The sequence below is a fragment of the Sinohyriopsis cumingii genome, chromosome 8 (assembly GCF_028554795.1).
Source record: "Sinohyriopsis cumingii isolate HCF-2022 chromosome 8, ASM2855479v2, whole genome shotgun sequence".
NCBI classification, from domain to species: Eukaryota; Metazoa; Mollusca; class Bivalvia; order Unionida; family Unionidae; genus Sinohyriopsis; species Sinohyriopsis cumingii.
The window spans coordinates 104,387,628-104,406,913 of NC_142968.1; the positions used below are offsets into that span (position 1 = coordinate 104,387,628).

Genomic DNA, 19,286 nt, shown 5'->3' on the forward strand with positions numbered 1-19,286 from the left:
TTTTTAACTGGTTTTTAGCACCATACAATGCCACAGATAATTGGCAAAACTGTACCTGAACCCATGCTGAACTATGGAGATCTTAAATAACTGAAAACACCCATGTACAGTTTCATTGATGTGTACCTTTCGAACAAAAAAAAAATATGTAACTATTGGATATGATTTTTTAAAAATCAAGTTTGAGTAAGAACAAAAGAGAACTGGTATCACAAGTCAAATAAATATATGCAAATAATAGGGGAATATAAACAAAATATTTTAAATATCATAAGTTTTGTACTTAAAGTAAAATGTTTCAATCAAAATGTCCGAAAAAGTACTGAAATAAAAATAATTTAAAAAATAGCAACTATGTCACATCCTGAAAACTAAATTGGACTTGCTGATGTCCATCAAATATTGTGTAAAACTGTAATTATGTTGAACAGTTATTTGGGATAGGCACCTGGTCACACCCATGGACAGCAGCAAAACAATATGCTAATACCTGACAAGCTACATTCAGTAAGTATTTAATGAGTTACTGGACCATGGTTACTTAATCCCAGTAAAGGCCATCTGTGACATTCTTCAGATGCCACACATTCCTATAAACCAGTATGTCATGAAGACAGCCTGCGGCAAACATCAGGTATGAGTGGTACACTGTAGGCAATGTAGGTAAAAGTTATCCCAATACAATGTATATAATGTAACAATATAGGTAATGAAAGGTTTTCTCTCTTGTTACACCTGACTAAGCCTAAACCCCAAGCTGTCACAGAAATTACCTTGTTTCCAGGTAACTTCTCTATCTATAGCTCTATGTGTCCAGCCTAATAGGTAACTATGGCTTTCAGATGCCATTATATTTACATACACATAAAAAATACATTACATATAAATAAAACAATAAAATCCACTTTCCATACCGGTATTAAAAGAATGTATAATTAAGTTCAACAACATTACACATCACTGCTACAAACACAGCAATATACTAACCTGTGCGTATTTTAATTATGTACCAAAATTTCATCCACAAATATCGTGGCTCAAAAATGACATTAGCAAACCAGAAATTTACTTGTTACAATTCTGTAATTTATTGCTGAAGAAGAAAAAATAGATTTTAAGTTTTTTCCTGCTTGTGATATTTTGTACATTTTATTTCACAATATGAAATACACTAGTAGACATTGAAATTGGCTACATTTTTGTTGTTGTTGTTGTTGTTGTAGTGTTTAACGCCATTTTTCAGCACACGATAGGCTATACATGGCGGCCAGTATTAATGGTGGAGGAAGAACCCTGAAAAACCCAGGGAAGAACCACCGACCCATGAGAAGCTACTGGCAGGCTTTCCCACGTACCATTTTTGTTGTTGAAAATATTAATCCAAATGCTGCTAGTACTGAAAAATGTTACCTTTAAGACATGAATATTAATACTGTATAACATGCGTATTATTCAATACAGACATACTGCCACTATCATCAAATGAAAAGTGTTACCTTTACTGTGTATTCTCCATATTCCTCAATTGAGCAAATCCCACAAAATAATCAAATGGAGAAAAATTTCACTTGACTTTCCGTGAGCATAACAAAACACATAACATCCATCAATATTAACACAGTTCACCCTGATCATTAAAGTGCTTGATTTCTAGATCAACCAATATAATCATGTGCTTACTGACTTTTTGCATAACTGATGATTACCAAAGCTATTAAAAGCATTTTCTAAACTTCCCCTGATGAGTTAATGTCTCTGATTTACATACAGTTATACTGTTTTCATAACATAGTTTGACTGAAATGGCCAATGCACCTTTAACGAAGATAAAGCTCCATTAATTTAAAGTCACTTTCTGTTACAGAACCACAAGCTACATGTATAACATCATCCATTCATAGATAATGCCCCTTTCATCCCACCTCCAAATTTACTCAAAAATTAACACAAAAATCTCACAAATTTCAGCATCATTTTCTCTGCTTCATTGAGAAACCTTAGCAGCTCAGTTGCAGAGCATTAAAAACCATCCTTGGTCTAATGTGTCAAAACTGGAAGTGTCACCCAATAAAACCACACAAATGACATAGTCAGGTCTGCTTTTAATTGGTCACAACAATACAACAAATATAACCCCAAATCAGAAATCAAAATACAGTTGGCAGTTAATTAGGTTCTAAAAGAAACAGCCTGCAGACATAGCTGTAATGGTAGATTGACATTTTTTGAACAAGTACGAGAGGGCATATCACAATTATGATGACTACACTGAAACCAAATTAAAACAGACAACTAAAACACAGATTTCGCTTGACAAAACTTGTTTCATTGCTATTTATTTCTTCAAGTGCTGCCGTCCGTAGGCATTACTGACATTTTCACTGATCAAAAGTTTATTAAAGATTAACTGCGTAATGAGAATTTTTGGAGGTAAAGAAAATGTAAAACAAGTAGAGGACTTGTTATTAGAAGTTAAGAATTTCATAATGTTGATTAAAATTTCTGGACACTAACAGCGATTTCAATGACAAAAAGAGCAGTATATCAGGTTTTGTTTGACCATTTTTATCATGATTCTCTTCTTGTTCAACAAATAAGGTCGATTCTTTTGACATTTTCTAAGAAGAATAAAAGGGGATCCATTCCTGCCTCCATGTATAAGCAGGTTCATGAGTTATTATGGCTTGAGTTATTAAGGGATTTGGTAATGTGTGTGTGTGTGTTTTGGATTTTTAATGTAAAAATTTAGCAATTTTTCAGTCATATCGCTATGATGTCTACAGTGTGGCATGTACCACAGACACGTAGCATCATGTCCAACCAGTTACATTATACCGACACCGGGTCGACCAGTCCTAACACTAACCTCGTAAAGCTGAGTGCCAAGTTTTGCAACTATCAGTACCATTTTTATAAATTTTTGGTACAACTTGGCCAGGGTTCACACCCGTGACCTCCCACAGCTGAGGCAGACACTCTAACCACTAGACCAACACTGTGGTTGCTGTTGAGGGACTGGTATATCTTTTTATATTTATTAGTAAGGTAGCCATACAGATCACTCAAAATGAACACTTGAATGTTTACATATAAACTTTATGACTGCAGTACACAGATCAATCACTTGTTGGCACCCTATTTTTGTGTCATGTGTATGACCAAAGACAACTGAGTTTTGAATGACTTCTATTTGCAATTATGACACCTGCAAACCTGGAAAAATGGACAATATTTTGTATTAGGAAAAGTGTCAAACTTAGGCCTGCAAGAGGTGCCAATCATCTTTTTCTCCATATTAGCACTGTTCTGTTTGTTGTATAATTTCAACTCGTTAAAATATATAAAATTACTAGTGAGGAACTTTTATTTAATGAGGGCTAGGGGAGCTACAGGCCACTTACTGACATATCAGAACTGTAACACGCATGTATCAACTACATTACATAACTAAGTTCTGAGTAAACTACATTTTATGTAAATGAATGACTAAACAATTAGGAACAAATTTTCAAACACATTCCAGTTACACACAAAAAAATTTGAACAAAAGAATATGGTCAGCCACAAAAGAAGTAACCTTGCTAGTAAAATCGATTTATATATAACATTTGTAGAATAGTTTCATTTGTTTTCAGAAAAAACAACAGGAAATATGATCTAAGCATTTCTAAGAAGAAGAAAAAAAAGGGAAAAATGCAGTCTATTTCGGTCTACAGGTTAGTAAAAAATAAATGCTTCAATGCAAGAAGTCATCCACTCTTAGAAATCTGATAAAGAAAGACCATATTAAATGAAATTTATCCCCTTCCCTCAAAAAAAAAAATGAAATTGTAAATAAAGGCTACAATGAATCTTTGTACATTCAATTAAAGATATCTGTATAATGAAGGGCTTCATGGAAGACAAGTCTTTTTTTAAACTAAATGTTACCCTGTGAAAATAAAGGCATTATTATTAATGTTACTATTTTTATTATTATTTATACAGATTGGGGTGTATTTCTACAAATACTCAGTACAGAATAAACAAAACCTCAGCCTTTTCTGGGTTGCATTTCAACATCTGCATTAATTTTCTAAGGACTCTTGGTACTCACTTATCTTAATCATATTTACGATCAAAATCTTTATTAATATCTAATTTCTGATATTTCAGTCACCTCACAATGCACATTAATCATTAATGACCTAAAAATATTATGGAATTTTGTTAAAGTTCTGCTTTATTCGTTAAATCAGCCAACACAACCATGTCTGATCGGCCAGGTTTTGACACAAGTCGATCTTTATCTGGATCAGAGTTGCATGTTTGCAAAATTCACCATGTTTGACTGGCTCCAATGCAATACCTTACATAACTGTATACCACTAGTACTGAATTCAGTGCAAAGGTCCAATGTACAAGGCATGACTGGTGTGTTGTCTGACTGTTTCACAATTATCTCCCTTATTTACTTGATGAGTGGAAGACAACAAGGCCATTTCTGCCATGGACATTCATTGTAATTCTTCAAGTGTAGTCTTGGCAGTTACTCATTTAACACAAATTTATACATATCAATTAAACACGAAAAAGGCATGCCTCTCAATCTTTCATTTCATACCCATACATTGTACACAACACCACTTGTTAACTCAGAATGGCAGCTGGTAGAGATCTTAACTGATGCAACAATTTTTGTGAGGACTTGGGTTTTCCCATTCTCGAATTAGGAGACTGGCATTAATTTGGACCTTTGTGATGTCTGGTTACCACATTAATGGGTCAAATACCCCCCCCCCTTACATACAGTTTTATTCACCATGACAATGTTGCTGGGATCGATTTAACACTTATTTTTCTATTGGTGAGCAGGGCCAGTAAACTAGCCCTGCATAAAATCAACTCTCCCTGCCCCATACAATCACATAAAAATAATTCATTAACATGTTAAAATTGCAGTAATCTTAAATATACTGCATCTCAAAGTGAAGACCTCCCAACAGACGATTTATTCTTTCTTTGTCCTCTTTAATGGTCTTAATGGCATTTTCAACACATTATTGGATACAACATACAGAGGGTATGAGAGGCAAGTGATATCCCCCCCTCCCCAAGACACCAAGACAGCCAACCCTGGATGGCCTAGATGGGTACTGAACCTGTGACCTTTTGATTATCAGACTCCTGCTCTACCACCTGAGCTTACCATGGGTACCCTAACAAAGAATATAAAGTTAAATCTTCTAACATGTACATACATGTGATGGAGTCATTGTATTTGAAAGAATGCTTGCATTAGGTTAGATGGGAACACTGTAAAAAGATGTGGAACTAGGCATCAATATACAGTCAAATGTGTTTATAAAGACCAGTCAGGAATTCCTTAAACCTGTTTTATGAGGAGGATGCTATTACATACATATGAAAACTGCACAGATGTCTGTTTAAATAGAATCAATTTGTATACACAGTAGATCCTTCAATGAAGGTGATAGTTTGAGTTTGCATGTCACTCACCTGAAATAATAACACTCAAATTTTCACTTCAATATGGATCAAGAAAGTTCATAACATGATAGCAATTTAATTTGCTCCATATACTATATAATACTGTACATAATAAGTATAATGGAGAGCTACAGTAACAATTTTTAAGGCATCCCTCGCATTACACACCACTAATCCATCTCACATGTTTCAACAACAACAACCAAAAAAAAAACATGCAAGCTCTGGGATGTAGAACTGACTTTATGCCAGAAGGTAGATCGCTCCACCTACCAAACACGTGACTTGACACCTCTTAACCTCCGACAAACATTGTGAAAATGGTGGGCGTGAAAAGATTAAAAGATATACCAGCCGATATTGGTGAGCAATATTTGCCAAATGAAACAAAATTGAGAAAGAGACAGAAAGCGAGAGCATCTATCCATCGCTTGCACTTCTCTAAGTTACTTTGGTATGCGGAGAACTCGCCCCCATGTACCTGGAGAAGCTGCCCCAGAGTGGTTGGAGAAGTCGCCCCAATTGGTTGGAGAAGTCATCCCAAAACTTGTCACCCAAATAACCTTTTTATAACACAATTAAGTCATCTTTTATGTGATTCATATTTATAGTTTTATATTTATTTGATCACAAAAGAGATATTAACTAAATTAAAGCAATATCATAGTAATATTTATAAGGACGAAATTAAGTCTGTATATAATCTAATAAATGACGACAGTATAGTGATTAAAAAGGATGATATGTCCAACACTATTATTATTGTGAATCAAGATGATTATGTTAAAGAAGTTGAACGTCAATTAGAAATTAAATAAAAAATTTCAACATGCATTAATGAGATCGCTAAAAATAATAATTCTGTATGTGAGGAATTTGATACTTTCCCTCTTAACATACGTACACCTCAAAAATAATTCTGTATATATGAGGAATTTGACACTTTCCCTCTTAACATACGTATACCTCAATTCTACATATTACCCAAAACTCATACAAATCCTGACCATAACCCTTTGCCTCATGCAAGCGCCTTTGGACACTCCTACTCCATTCGCATGGAAGCGCCTTTTGACATCTCTACTCCATTCGCATGGAAGTGCCTTTTGACGTCTGCTGTAAACATCAGCCATTTTAAGCCGGCTTAACAGTTATCAGGCAGGCCTATGCGTATGGAGTCGAATAGGTAACAGGTGTTCTATTTATAGCGCGCTGCACTTTGTAACTATGCTCTATGAGGTAAAGGGATAATTTACCTTTCAATTTTCCAGGACGACCCATTATATCAGGTTGTAATTCATATACTGAAAGCCTATCCAAATTTATTGATAGTGGTTAACAACCTTTAATGAAATCACTTCCATCACACATTAAAGATAAAACTACTTTCATTAAAAAGTCGAAGTCTATTCCACATCTATCTAATAATTTCAAGCGTGCTATCATTATATGTAACATCACTATATACCAACATTCCGCATGCAGATGATATTGAAGCATGCACATATTTTCTTGACAACAATCCTAATAATAGCACACTATTTAGCGAAGATATTTGTAAAATAATAAAAACTTATCTTGCAAAATATTTTTTTTCAATTTAATAATACGAAAAACATACAAATAATGAGTATTAATATGGCTCCTATATACTTTTCCCTTTCATGGGTGAATTAGAGAAGGATTTTATTCAAAACAAAAAGTTTAACCCATCTCTTTGGTTCAGATTTTTAGATGACATATTTATGATCTGGAAGCATTCAACTGAAGAACTGAAAAAACTTGATCGCCTAAATCATTTTCACCCGACGATTAAATTTACTTATATTGCATCTGGTATGCATGTTTCATTTTTAGATCTAAATGTAATAAAAAAATATTGACAACACTATCTCAACAAATATTATTAAAATGCATCTAATATACTGAAGAGCAGAGCAAAACAGACAGATAACACTTATTTTTCGTTAAGTACAGAAATTGAGTTGATCAAATGGAAAAGTTGAAAAATTGCAAATTTATAAATTGTATAAGTTACTAAGCTGAAGAAAAACAACAATAAATAAAGCCATGTGGCAACATCTCAGAATTACTAAATATGATCCTTGGGGCGACTTCTCCAGGCGAAGTGGGGCGACTTTTCCAAACCATTGCGAAATGTGTAAATATATACAATAGCCGAGTCGATATCGACAGAACCAGCTTGTCAGAGGAAAATGGCGAACAATAACAGTGCCTGGAGGTGTGTATAATAGCGCTCACTGATTGGTCAATTGAGCAGAATGATTGACAACTGGCGATAGGTCAATTGGCCAAATAGATTCTCCTGCAAGTCACAAGAGGCAACTGATGGTGTATGAGCTGCAGTGGCTTAGTGGTTTGCATGTCAAAAAGAGTGACACATATTCGAATCATACTCAGATCAGTGTGTGTTTTGAATTTTTAATGTAGCTTTAACAATTTTTCAGTCATATTGCTACGATGTCTGCAGTGTGGCAGTTTATAGAGATGTCTAGCACTGGGGCATCATGCCGCAGACGTAGCATGATGTCCCACCCAGTCACATTATCCTGACACCAGGCTGACCAGTCCTAACATGAACCTTTTAATGCCGAGCACCTAGCTGTTAGTACCATTTTTGTTAGTCTGTGGTATGACTGTCAGGGTTACTCAGATCAGAGTGGATTGGCCATTATTGTCTCAGCACTTAATAACATACTTGTGTTGCTGTACTGTAAATTCTAAAGCCAATGGGGAAAAGAAGAAAACCAGATGAAGAAAAAAATTCCACTGCACAACTCAAGTAAACTAAACAGATTGTGCACAATGAACTTCAGCCATAAAATGCATAACAGCTAACCCCGCTGGCCCTCACTAGATCAAATGTAAGTAAGGAATTTGATACTTAGTGTACAACACTGCAACAAAACAAAAAAAAAACAGAAGTAAACCACTGATAGATCCAGAACTGTCTCTCACACAGCCCACCCCCCCCTCTTTTTCCCAATCTATGTTGCAAAATGAAGGGCAAATATTGGAACATTCCTTATGCAGAGTAATGGAAACTACATCCCACAATATGCTAGCTGCCCAGGCTACATCTAGTGGAAGTGAGGCAGTTTGTGAAGAAGCACTGTCAGCTGCCTTTTGTTAATGCTACATTTTCTGGTCATGCTACTATTGCTGCTGCTGCTTTAGCTGCAACATAAAAATCAATTGGTCTAGACATCCAGGACTTCAGGGTCTGGCCTTGATGTTTGATTGTGTGTGTGTGTGTGTGTGTGTGTGGAGAGAGTGTGTATTTCCATCCAGTGTCATATTTTTATCTTGTGTGCCTAAAGAATTTGCATGTTAACTCCTTCCACACTCCCCAGGTATTATTTTCATTTTCACCTGAAACGGGGGAGTGGGAAGACTTTCGTCAGTCACCTTTGATTGCTTGCACATCCATTTCAGAGATTTTGGTTCTGATAGATGCTTAGATGTTTAACAGATATTTATTTAAATTAGATCTTTCACACATTATTTTTGTTGCTTTTGTTTCATAGCTAACAGCATCAATGATTTTTATGTCCAGGCCCCACTTTATTTTAAATCTCAGAAATATTTTATTTTTTACAAAGGTTCAATTGTCATTGTACTGTTCTGACCTGATCTGCTTTGGATCTAACACAGTGTATAAAATTTTGAATGGAAACTCCAGTTTTGACTCCAGTTATGGAAACAGTAATGTTTGACATAAAAAAAAGTATCTAAAACATGATATTTAGTCATATTTAACAGGAGTAGGAAATACCCTGTATCATCGCAGAGTTACATCTTTCCCCTTTTCTGTAATACTTGTGGCTTTGCTGTATCATAAATCATGCCACAAGTCAGAACATGGGTTGTTCCTTTTCATATAAAAATATGACTGCTGGGATAACTAAAATACTTACAATAACTAGTTCTCTACCAATTTGCAAGTTGTCATTCGAACTAATAAGCGCCGCCATATAATATTACATACACATCTATTTAACATTAAGATTTTTTTCTTCATATTTTATGTTAAGTGATCACAATGGGCCAAATAAAAATGTATACTGGCTTATAATTAGATTTCCAGTCAGCAAAGGTAACTAAGTCCCTCAAAGTGACTGAAACAATGTTGGCAAAAACGAATTTCTGGGAATAAACAATATGCCCTGAACTGTCCCTTGAAGGGATCAACGCTCTACTGGCCAGATGAATGACCATAAAAGCATGATAAGATCCTTACTTCTAAACTTTCACGAGTTGAAATGATCTCATATTCTTGAGTGATAACAGAAATTTTAAGATATGGCCAAGTTAGATTTAGAATGAAATGGATATCAAAGAAGTGTCATGCTGAAACCTCATTCAGTTAGCAGTAGCTCTGAGCAAGAGATTTGCACAATCGCCCTAAGCAGCCATAATTTGATGTCCAATTGTCAGTTTTTATTTAACACATTAAATTCTAGCGACGACAAGGGCAGGAGGTAGTAGCCTACTGCTGAGCTCTGTAGCATCATGGTCATGCATGATACACTAAAGTGGGTGTTTTATAGAAAGGCAGACTGATGTAGCTCTACAATGATACCAAATAATCTGGAATATCTAGTTACAAAATACAGATATAAAAAAAACTCACTTTTTGAACCAGACATTTTTTTTTACCCAAAATTTGACCGTGGTCAGAATTCGATTATGTGCCCGGATTTTAGACTTTTTGGTCTCAGATCTAAGGCAAACAGGCATGAACTGCAAACAGACAGATGAGCCTTTGCAAAAAGTAAGATAAGATGGGCATTTGGAATACAAAAATAATGGCTCCATTTAGCAAAAAAAATTCATAAAACCACAAAAACTTTTACCCTTCTGCTCATGAGCAAGTCAAATAGCCAATGAAAAATGATGTTTCTAACACAACTAGGCAGTATGTTATTGAAAGATGACCGGGGATTTGGTGTTTTCGAGTATTTAGAAATAGCTTTCAACATGTGTTTCCTACTCGATTTTCAGGCGAAAATGACAAAAAGCTCTAGGGGTTAATGTGTTAACCCATTACCTCATACAGCATAGTTACAAAGTGCAGCGTGCTATTCAACCCCATACGCATAGGCCTGCCTGTGAACTGTTAACCCTTTACCTCATAGAACATAGTGACAAAGTGCAGCGCGCTATAAATAGAACACCTGTTACCTAGTCTACCACATACGCATAGGCATGCCTGTGAACTGTGCAGCAATGTAGTGTATGTTACATTTAACAGCAATTTTAACCATTTTACATTTTTGGTACACATCTATTACATGTGGAAATATTTAAGATTAAAGTCCGATTTTTATAGCTGTGTAATTATTTTTCACAGAAGAATTTTTATGTACTTTAAAATCTTGAAAACTCATTCACCGTCATGTCAGTGAGGCCGCATGACCAACTGTAGCTGTCATTTCTCATACTCGAAATTTACAAGTTTTTTGTCTGTCTACATCACTAACTCATCTGAATTTGATAATTGATAAGAAGTAATTGCTGCCTACATCAATATCAGAGCCTTTACCTCAGTTATTGAATCTTTCATAGTTGTGATTCTAATTGTGAAAACTTCTAAGTACTGAATGAAACCTGCGAACGCCATTTTGGAAAGTGGAGATTATGACCCAGTTACTTTAAATAGCAGATATCGACCAGTGCATAAACAGTAACCACGTCATCAGAATAATTGTCATTCGCAGAAATGAATGTAGTATCTAATAGGATTTTTTTCCCCGAAAGTGGCACTATGAAAACCAGCTAAAAATAGCTGATGTTTACAGCAGGCATCAAAAGGCACTTCCATGCGAATGGAGTAGAGGCGTCCAAAGACGCTTGCATGAAGTAAAGGGTTAAGCAATGTAGTGTATGTTACGTCAGCAATTTTAACCATTTTACATTTTTGGTACACATTATACGTGGAAATTTTTTAGAGTAAAGTCCAATTGTGTAATTATTTTTCACGGACAAATTTTTTATGTGCTTTAAAATCTTGAGAGAACTTGTTCACCGTCATGTCAGTGAGGCCGCGTGACCAACCATAGCTGTCATTTCTCATACTCGTAATTGTCATTCGCAGAAATGAATGTAGTATCTAATAGTGGGTTTTCCCCAAAGGTGGCTCAACGAAAACTGGCTTAAAATGGCTAATGTTTACAGCCGACGTCAAAAGATGCTTGCATGAGGTAAAGGGTTAAGACCAACAAGAGCTTAGAATGTGTGCAATGTTTCATGGTAAACAAGTGGCATGAGTGTCCTAAGTAGCCTACATCTCCTTGTGACATATTGAAAGGCTGAGAAAAAGGAAAAAAACATGAGACCAGAACATATTTATGGCATGTAACTCCTACTTTAACACTGGTAGACATGTAAAAATTTTAGGAAACTTCTACCAGTACCCATGAATCCTAAAGATCAGCCACCTGCATAACTGATCAAAGGGAAATTGAATTAAATGTGAACGTGAACTACTTTATTGTAGGTTCATACATGCCAACCCCCAAGTAAGACAAAAGCAGAATAATTATTAATATAAATGGCAATAAAGCGTCCTCTGAGTATAAAAAGAGTGATCTGTATATTTCACGTCATACTTACAGAAAACCGCTGAAGAAATAATTTTCTTCATCCCTTTCTTCTATTAGCACATGAAAATTATATCAGTACAATTAATGCAAACTAGATAATTTATTATCCATTTCTGTCATTCTTACAGATAAACTATTACCATTCATGTTCTTTTTAAGTGTATCAATCCATGAACAGCAAAGTTTTGAAATTATCCTTAAACCAGTAACAGTAAGTTTTATTTTACCTTTTAAACGTAATGTGTCGGTAACGATGTTCATGAAACTGGACATAGAGCATGAACAGAGACTGCAAAGTCTCCAGTACTTGAAAATTACACTCGATCGGCTAATGGATGGTAATTCTCACCCTGAAGTACGTATGATTTTCATAGTGACTTAAGAATCAGCTTTATTGCACATTACAGGCTGATTTATCTATAAATGCCAATCAAATTTTGTTTTCAAATAAATTTGATAAACACTTTTGTTAATAGAGCTTTGTTAATAGAACCTTGCCTAAGTTGTGGCTTTAATGCCATTTCTCAGCACAAGATAGGCTATATATGACAGGAAGAACCCTGGAAACATCCAGTAACAAACACCAGCTTATCGAAAGCTAATGGAATGCTTAGAAACTTAGCAATTTAAAGTTGAAAAAAAATCAAGATTTTAAGCCACCTTTCAGTTCTGTAGTCATTGCAGAATCTATGAAATCTTCCTTTCATTTTTTTATTTAATTTATTTACGATCAATTAAATAGATATTAATGTAAATTCTATTGTTCTGTTCATAAATGACAGTCACCAATCTAAATGAAGATTTATTTGTAAAAATTAGCATTATATGGATGCAAAATTGGGAGTAAAAATTCCTTTGGTGTCAGAACTAGGGTTCAGCCTGAGTAAAAACATGAACTTTGGTATCAAAACTGGGGGTCAAATAAAAACATTTGGGGGTCTCTGAAGCATAAATGAAGGTCAAGGGAAACACTGAATTAGATCTTACGGCCACTTACAAGATCAATGTTATAATGACCTCTGGAATTCACAATTGACTTAAATTTAGCATCCAATCAGACCCAGCAGTGTACTTCGTGTTAAGGAAAGTTATTGTTAGAAATATTCCATATTACCTTTTACACTCAAAAATGTGAAAGATGCAATTTGATTGGTTAAATGAAAGATCAACAGAACACAATCTTGTATCAGTCTGTCAGACTTCTATCATGTTGAGGATCTCAATTTTGATCAGATTGAAGACCTGTCAACACTAACAAGACCTCAGTAATAGCCTCAATTTTTTTCTCTCACAAGATTTACCAGTTTTCAGCAAAATGTAACAAAACAGCATGCACTGCTATTGTAAAGATGGAAAATATGCAATTAAAATGTTCAGAAAGTATATCTGAGACTGATGCAGAGATGGTAAGCTATGGTCATGTGAAGCTGACATGGACCTTAATTACCTCTTGCGAACTGCAGTTCCAAACCCAATGGAGCTCAATTACTTTTTGCTAACTCTGAACCTGAGGCAATTCTTGGGGTGGGATTCCAATTACACATAAAATGAGCAATCATATTTCCTGCCAAGAGACACACTCAAATCAACACATGTCCAATAATAAACATAACTGGTACCCTTCCTGCTTCCCCCCTCTCCCCGACTATCTGAATATTCATTTATTTCTTCTTTTTATCAACACTTTTTAACTTGTTTATTTTTCGTTTTGTCTTGAACATGTACAGTGCAACCCCGCTACAACGCGCCACGCTGTAATGCAAATTCGGAAATAATGTAGTTCTGGCGTGGCTCCCGAAATTTCGTATATTCATTTGCATGAAATAATGTTTACAAAATGTATTATCATTATGGGGAAGAGATTGTGCATGAATTTGAATTTAATATGATCATGGACTGATTCCTGAAATTTTAAATACATGTGTATTTTTCTCGTACCGGGATTACATTTTTTTAAGAACGAGAAATAATGTGTAAAACGTTTATTATCATTTTTGTGAAGAGTTTGTGTATGAATTTTAATATAATACAGTCGTGGCATAGCTTCTGAAATTTAACAACATCACAAGGTTCTTGAAGTGTTATGCCAAAATAAACATTATCGGAAATGTTACTTATTACTGGTCCATGAGTAAAGCCAGTAAGTCGTCCTTGTGATTGTCTTCAATTAATTCTGTTTATAATCGTTGCTCAAACAATAGCCAACATGTGTTTCTTCTTTAACTGCATACACAACCAAGAAGCAGACAATTCGATGGTTGATAAAAGATTCTCACAATTTAATAAACATCAAAAAACAAAAGCCACCAACATGTTTGCTGGGCTTGGCAGTGTTATTAGAAGCAATTAGTTGACCAGTAAATAATGTCCACTTTATTAGCTGGAAATTGAAATGATATGAAATTGTACATGCATTCAGCTTTAAATTTTTTTTATAAAAGTGACTCATGACCATTGCAGGCCTACTGCACTTAGTTCTCGGGTTTTACACGTGTATGGGGTTTACTTATGAACTCGTTATTAGTTTCCTAATTTTTTATAAAAATATCTTACCATTATGGAAAAGCGAGTTCACAAATGCAGGTCGTTCTCTGCACTTTGCACAACTATTACTATATTAGTTTTAACACGTTTCTTTCTATATTCACAAAATCTGAAGTAAATGTTATATGCATGCTGAAAGCACATGTTGATTGGTGGTTCTTCTTGCTGTAGTCGTTCAAAATGAATAGGCGTACAAGCATTAATTATTGGAAATTTGCAATGGATAAATGTACACGGAAACACATATGAGAATTTTAGCAGTATGAAATTTGTACAGAAACCGTTCATAGACCCTGGAACGTAATGAACCATACACATGCTGCATCTTTCTTAACCTAAATTTGCTGTTAATTTTCCCAATCAATTCATACACATAATGACCTGTGACAAAATTATTGAATAGTTTAAATATGTATGCAATTTTTGCAATGGAATTACATATTTTATGGATTAATTTTAAGCCCCGACGGTACGATATCAGATGGCAAGTAAACGGTGTTGATACCCTATTCATCATATACATTAGACGTTAATACTGTACATGTATATGTGCCAATGAGTTGTTCTCTGAAAAAAGTAAAATACTGTAAAATCCTGCATTAATGTAACCCAATTTTTTGGACCCCAATTATCGCATTATAGCGGGGTTCCACTGTATCATTTGCTGAATGCAATTTTTCCAAATTCTCTATGCAACAGCTTGTTCATGCACACATTTTGCATGAAAAATTTGTCCAGTTTAATGCATCTGAAGTACTCCTGTAAAGTTAGTCTGGTTCCCTCAACAACTCCACTAAATCTAATAAGAAATCTTTGAATGAAAATCAAAACTAAGTCATCTTTCCAGATTTTTTTTAGTGCAACAATCATATTTCTGTAATTTTTGCTTTTATTTTGTAAGTCAGTATTTTTCTGGTCATTTTCATAAGACTTGTGGTTAAATCTTATGGGCTGGCAGGTTTGAGAATGCAGTCATCAGCTCTTTTGCTATTTCTGGAAACATAACATTTTTATAATATAGAATTCTGTGCCATATTATATAATATTTATTTGGAAACAGTGTGCAAGGTTGCCATTTATGAAGTCATGTTTACTATTAATGTCCAGCAGGAACTTAAAAATACTGTCAGAAATATTAAGCATTTTCACGAGTGCAATGTTTTAATACTTTTTACTTATGAACAAAATGAACTCCTAACTGGTCAAAACATTCAGAAAATCCAAAATTCATAGTTAGTTCACCTGGTGAAAGGTCAGTTTAGCCTATGGTGTGGCTTGTTCTATAAATAAAGATCCCAATGGGTACCCGGTTATGCAGGTACCCACCTGTTGATAATACCCCTGGTAATAAAATGGACACTTGGGTACCCCTTTTAAAAACAATAATAACCCAGGTAATAAAATAGACAACTAGGTACCCTTTTAAAAACAATAATAACCCAGGTAATAAAATGGACAAATAGGTACCCCTTTTAAAAACAATAATAACCCAGGTAATAAAATGGACAACTAGGTACCCCTTTTAAAAACAATAACCCTGGTAATAAAATAGACATCTATGTACCCCTTTTAAAAACAATAATAACCCAGGTAATAAAATGGACAAGAGGGTGTCCCTTTTAAAAACAATAATAACCCAGGTAATAAAATGGAAAACTAGGTACCCCTTTTAAAAACAATAATAACCCAGGTAATAAAATAGACAACTAGGTACCCTTTTAAAAACAATAATATACCAGGTAATAAAATGGACAAGTGGGTACCCCTTTTAAAAACAATAATAACTAAGGTAATAAAATGGACAACTAGGTACCCCTTTTAAAAACAATAACCCTGGTAATAAAATAGACATCTATGTACCCCTTTTAAAAACAATAATAACCCAGGTAATAAAATGGACAAGAGGGTGTCCCTTTTAAAAACAATAATAACCCAGGTAATAAAATGGAAAACTAGGTACCCCTTTAAAAACAATAATAACTAAGGTAATAAAATGGACAACTAGGTACCCCTTTTAAAAACAAAAATAACCCAGGTAATAAAATGATCAACTAGATACCCCTTTTAAAAACAATAACCTAGGTAATAAAATGGACAACTAGGTACCCCTTTTAAAAACAATAATAACCCAGGTAATAAAATGGACAACTAGGTACCCCGTTTAAAAACAATAATAACCCAGGTAATAAAATAGACAACTAGGTACCCCTTTTAAAAATAATAATAACCCAGGTAATAAAATGGACAACTGGGTACTTCTTTTAAAAACAATAATAACCCAGGTAATAAAAAAGGCATCTAGATACCCCTTTTAAAAACAATAATAACCCAGGTAATAAAATGGACAACTGGGTACCCCTTTTAAAAACAATAATAACCCAGGTAATAAAATGGACAACTAGGTACCCCTTTTAAAAACAATAGTTTCCAAGTTCAGATCGAGATACAGAATAATGACTACAGTTCAAGGCTCGTGTCATATGTGCATTTATTCATCGTCACAGGGGCTTGCATCACTGCTTAGAATTTACTTGTCATACATGTACTATGTAACAATGCAAGGGAGGACACCTCTCCTTTCTCGCATGACCTATTTAAGAATCAACGCCGACATTTCACGCTAGATCTTGCATAGCATAATAAATCTGGTACCGATGCTTAGTTCGGGCATTCAACTTTGTATGCCTGTCCAAAGTTTGCCTTACTATCATACCTTAAAGGAATGGCAGACCTTTTATACCACCCTACCGTTCGACATGACTATTATCGCCACCGCTTAATATGCAAGTGCAAGTTTATGAATGGAATACTGCCCTCTCACTGGCCAAAATAAACTGACATACTTCACCTATTTAAAACTAAGTTTTGTTTTATTACATAGTATATATGACTAATTGTTAAATTGGAAACAAAATGAGCCCCAGTGTAACTGGTTAGACCTCAGTCAAATTTCATTATTTTCTAATTATCAAGAGATTCATTCTATTTTGATACCGTATACATAGAAGACCGTCAAAACTGAAAATAAATGGCGCCAGGTATCACAATAAGCAGTCTTTATCAATGCGACTGACGGAGGTTATATGACTGAAAAATGTTAACAAAGATATTTTGTTAAACTTAAAAACATACTGCACTGGAAAAGGACAAATCAATAGCACTTTAAAAATTTTGAAAAAAGAAATACAACAGTCATCATTTGTGGACTTGACGACTGCTTGCAAAAATTACTGTAGACATATGGATTAATTCAAGTGAGTGTTATGCATAAATAATTTATCAATTTCTTTTGTTTGAAAATCCAGGTAAGTAGCAAAAATAACTATGAACATTTTTCATATAGTTTTCTGTCATTATGGCATGTTATATATAGATTGCTCCTTTACGCTGAGATTACACTTTTTGTGCCACTTATATTAGTAATTATGCTTATACCTCTCTTAGGGGTTGGCATGTGTGAACCTTCAACAAAGTAGTTCAGGTTCACATTTAATATAATTTCCCTTTGATCGGGTACCTGGGTAACCGATCATTAGGACCAACGGGTACCCGGTAAATGTTTTGCTAAGGTTTTGGCATCTGTATCAGCAACACTTGCTTATGAACTCTCTAGGCTTCATTGCTGGTATGATTTAAATCAGATCTGGTAAATATGCTTACATCACTGAGATCCTGATAATGAACAATATCCCCTCACATTAATGAGGTAACCTTACATCTGATTGGCTGAACTTGTGAAGTCCCAAGGCCATACTTTTTATAAGATTTTTATCACATCTGGAATGTAAGCTAGTTCCAGTGAGATGTCAGATGGTTTCAATCATAAGCAACAGTATTAATAAGGTAATCGCAAGAGGCCATATTTCAAGTCAGATTTTTACCAGTTTCAAATAACTTTGTTTCTTTCTTCAACCCCCCCCAAAAAAATTCAAATATTTTTCAAAATACTGTATTCTGTAGTAGCTAAACCATATATATTCATGTCTAAGTTGACATTCAATCACAAGTACAGAATATGCAAAAGACAATGAACAACCATTCAAGGAACACAAGTTACAGCCCTTAAAGTCTGTAAGGTCAAAACAAAAAATGTTTCTTGTTGGCCAAACATGCTTTTGTTGCTGACTGTAGCACTTTTTTCCTCCAATAGTAAAAGAAAAAAAAAACCAGAAAACAATTTTTTTCTTCCTGAAATTGATTTGTGCATCTAATGGGGCCCGATTAACCCGTTGCTGTAGGCATTATACGTACTAGTCATTATATATATATATATATATATATATATATATATATATATATATATATATATATATATTGATGGTAGAGATAATCTGATTACTTATAAATATAATGTTCAACAAACAAAAAAACTACCTACCCTAACTTTACAACTAGTGCAATGGGAAACAGATTTTTTTGGGCCAAAATAAATGTTCACAAAGCTCTTTGGACTTTGGTTATTTATTCGAGTAAATCATCTAATGTCCACTAAGACAATCACCTGTTGAAATTTTAACCTGCTTAGAATATCAAGAAATATATCCCTGTTCATTCTTCTTGTTGCTGAAGAATGGGACTCATATCATATTACAGTAGAACCTGTCTTGAAAGACCACCCCTTCTGCC

At 34.5% G+C, this 19,286-nt stretch overlaps 1 protein-coding gene across 4 annotated transcripts in view; it reads right to left on the minus strand.

The window, feature by feature from the left end:
• Nucleotides 1-19,286, minus strand: part of LOC149794293 (dual specificity tyrosine-phosphorylation-regulated kinase 1B-like) — a 96,080-nt gene that overhangs the window by 50,698 nt on the left and 26,096 nt on the right. The gene's annotated exons all lie outside the window — the stretch shown is intronic.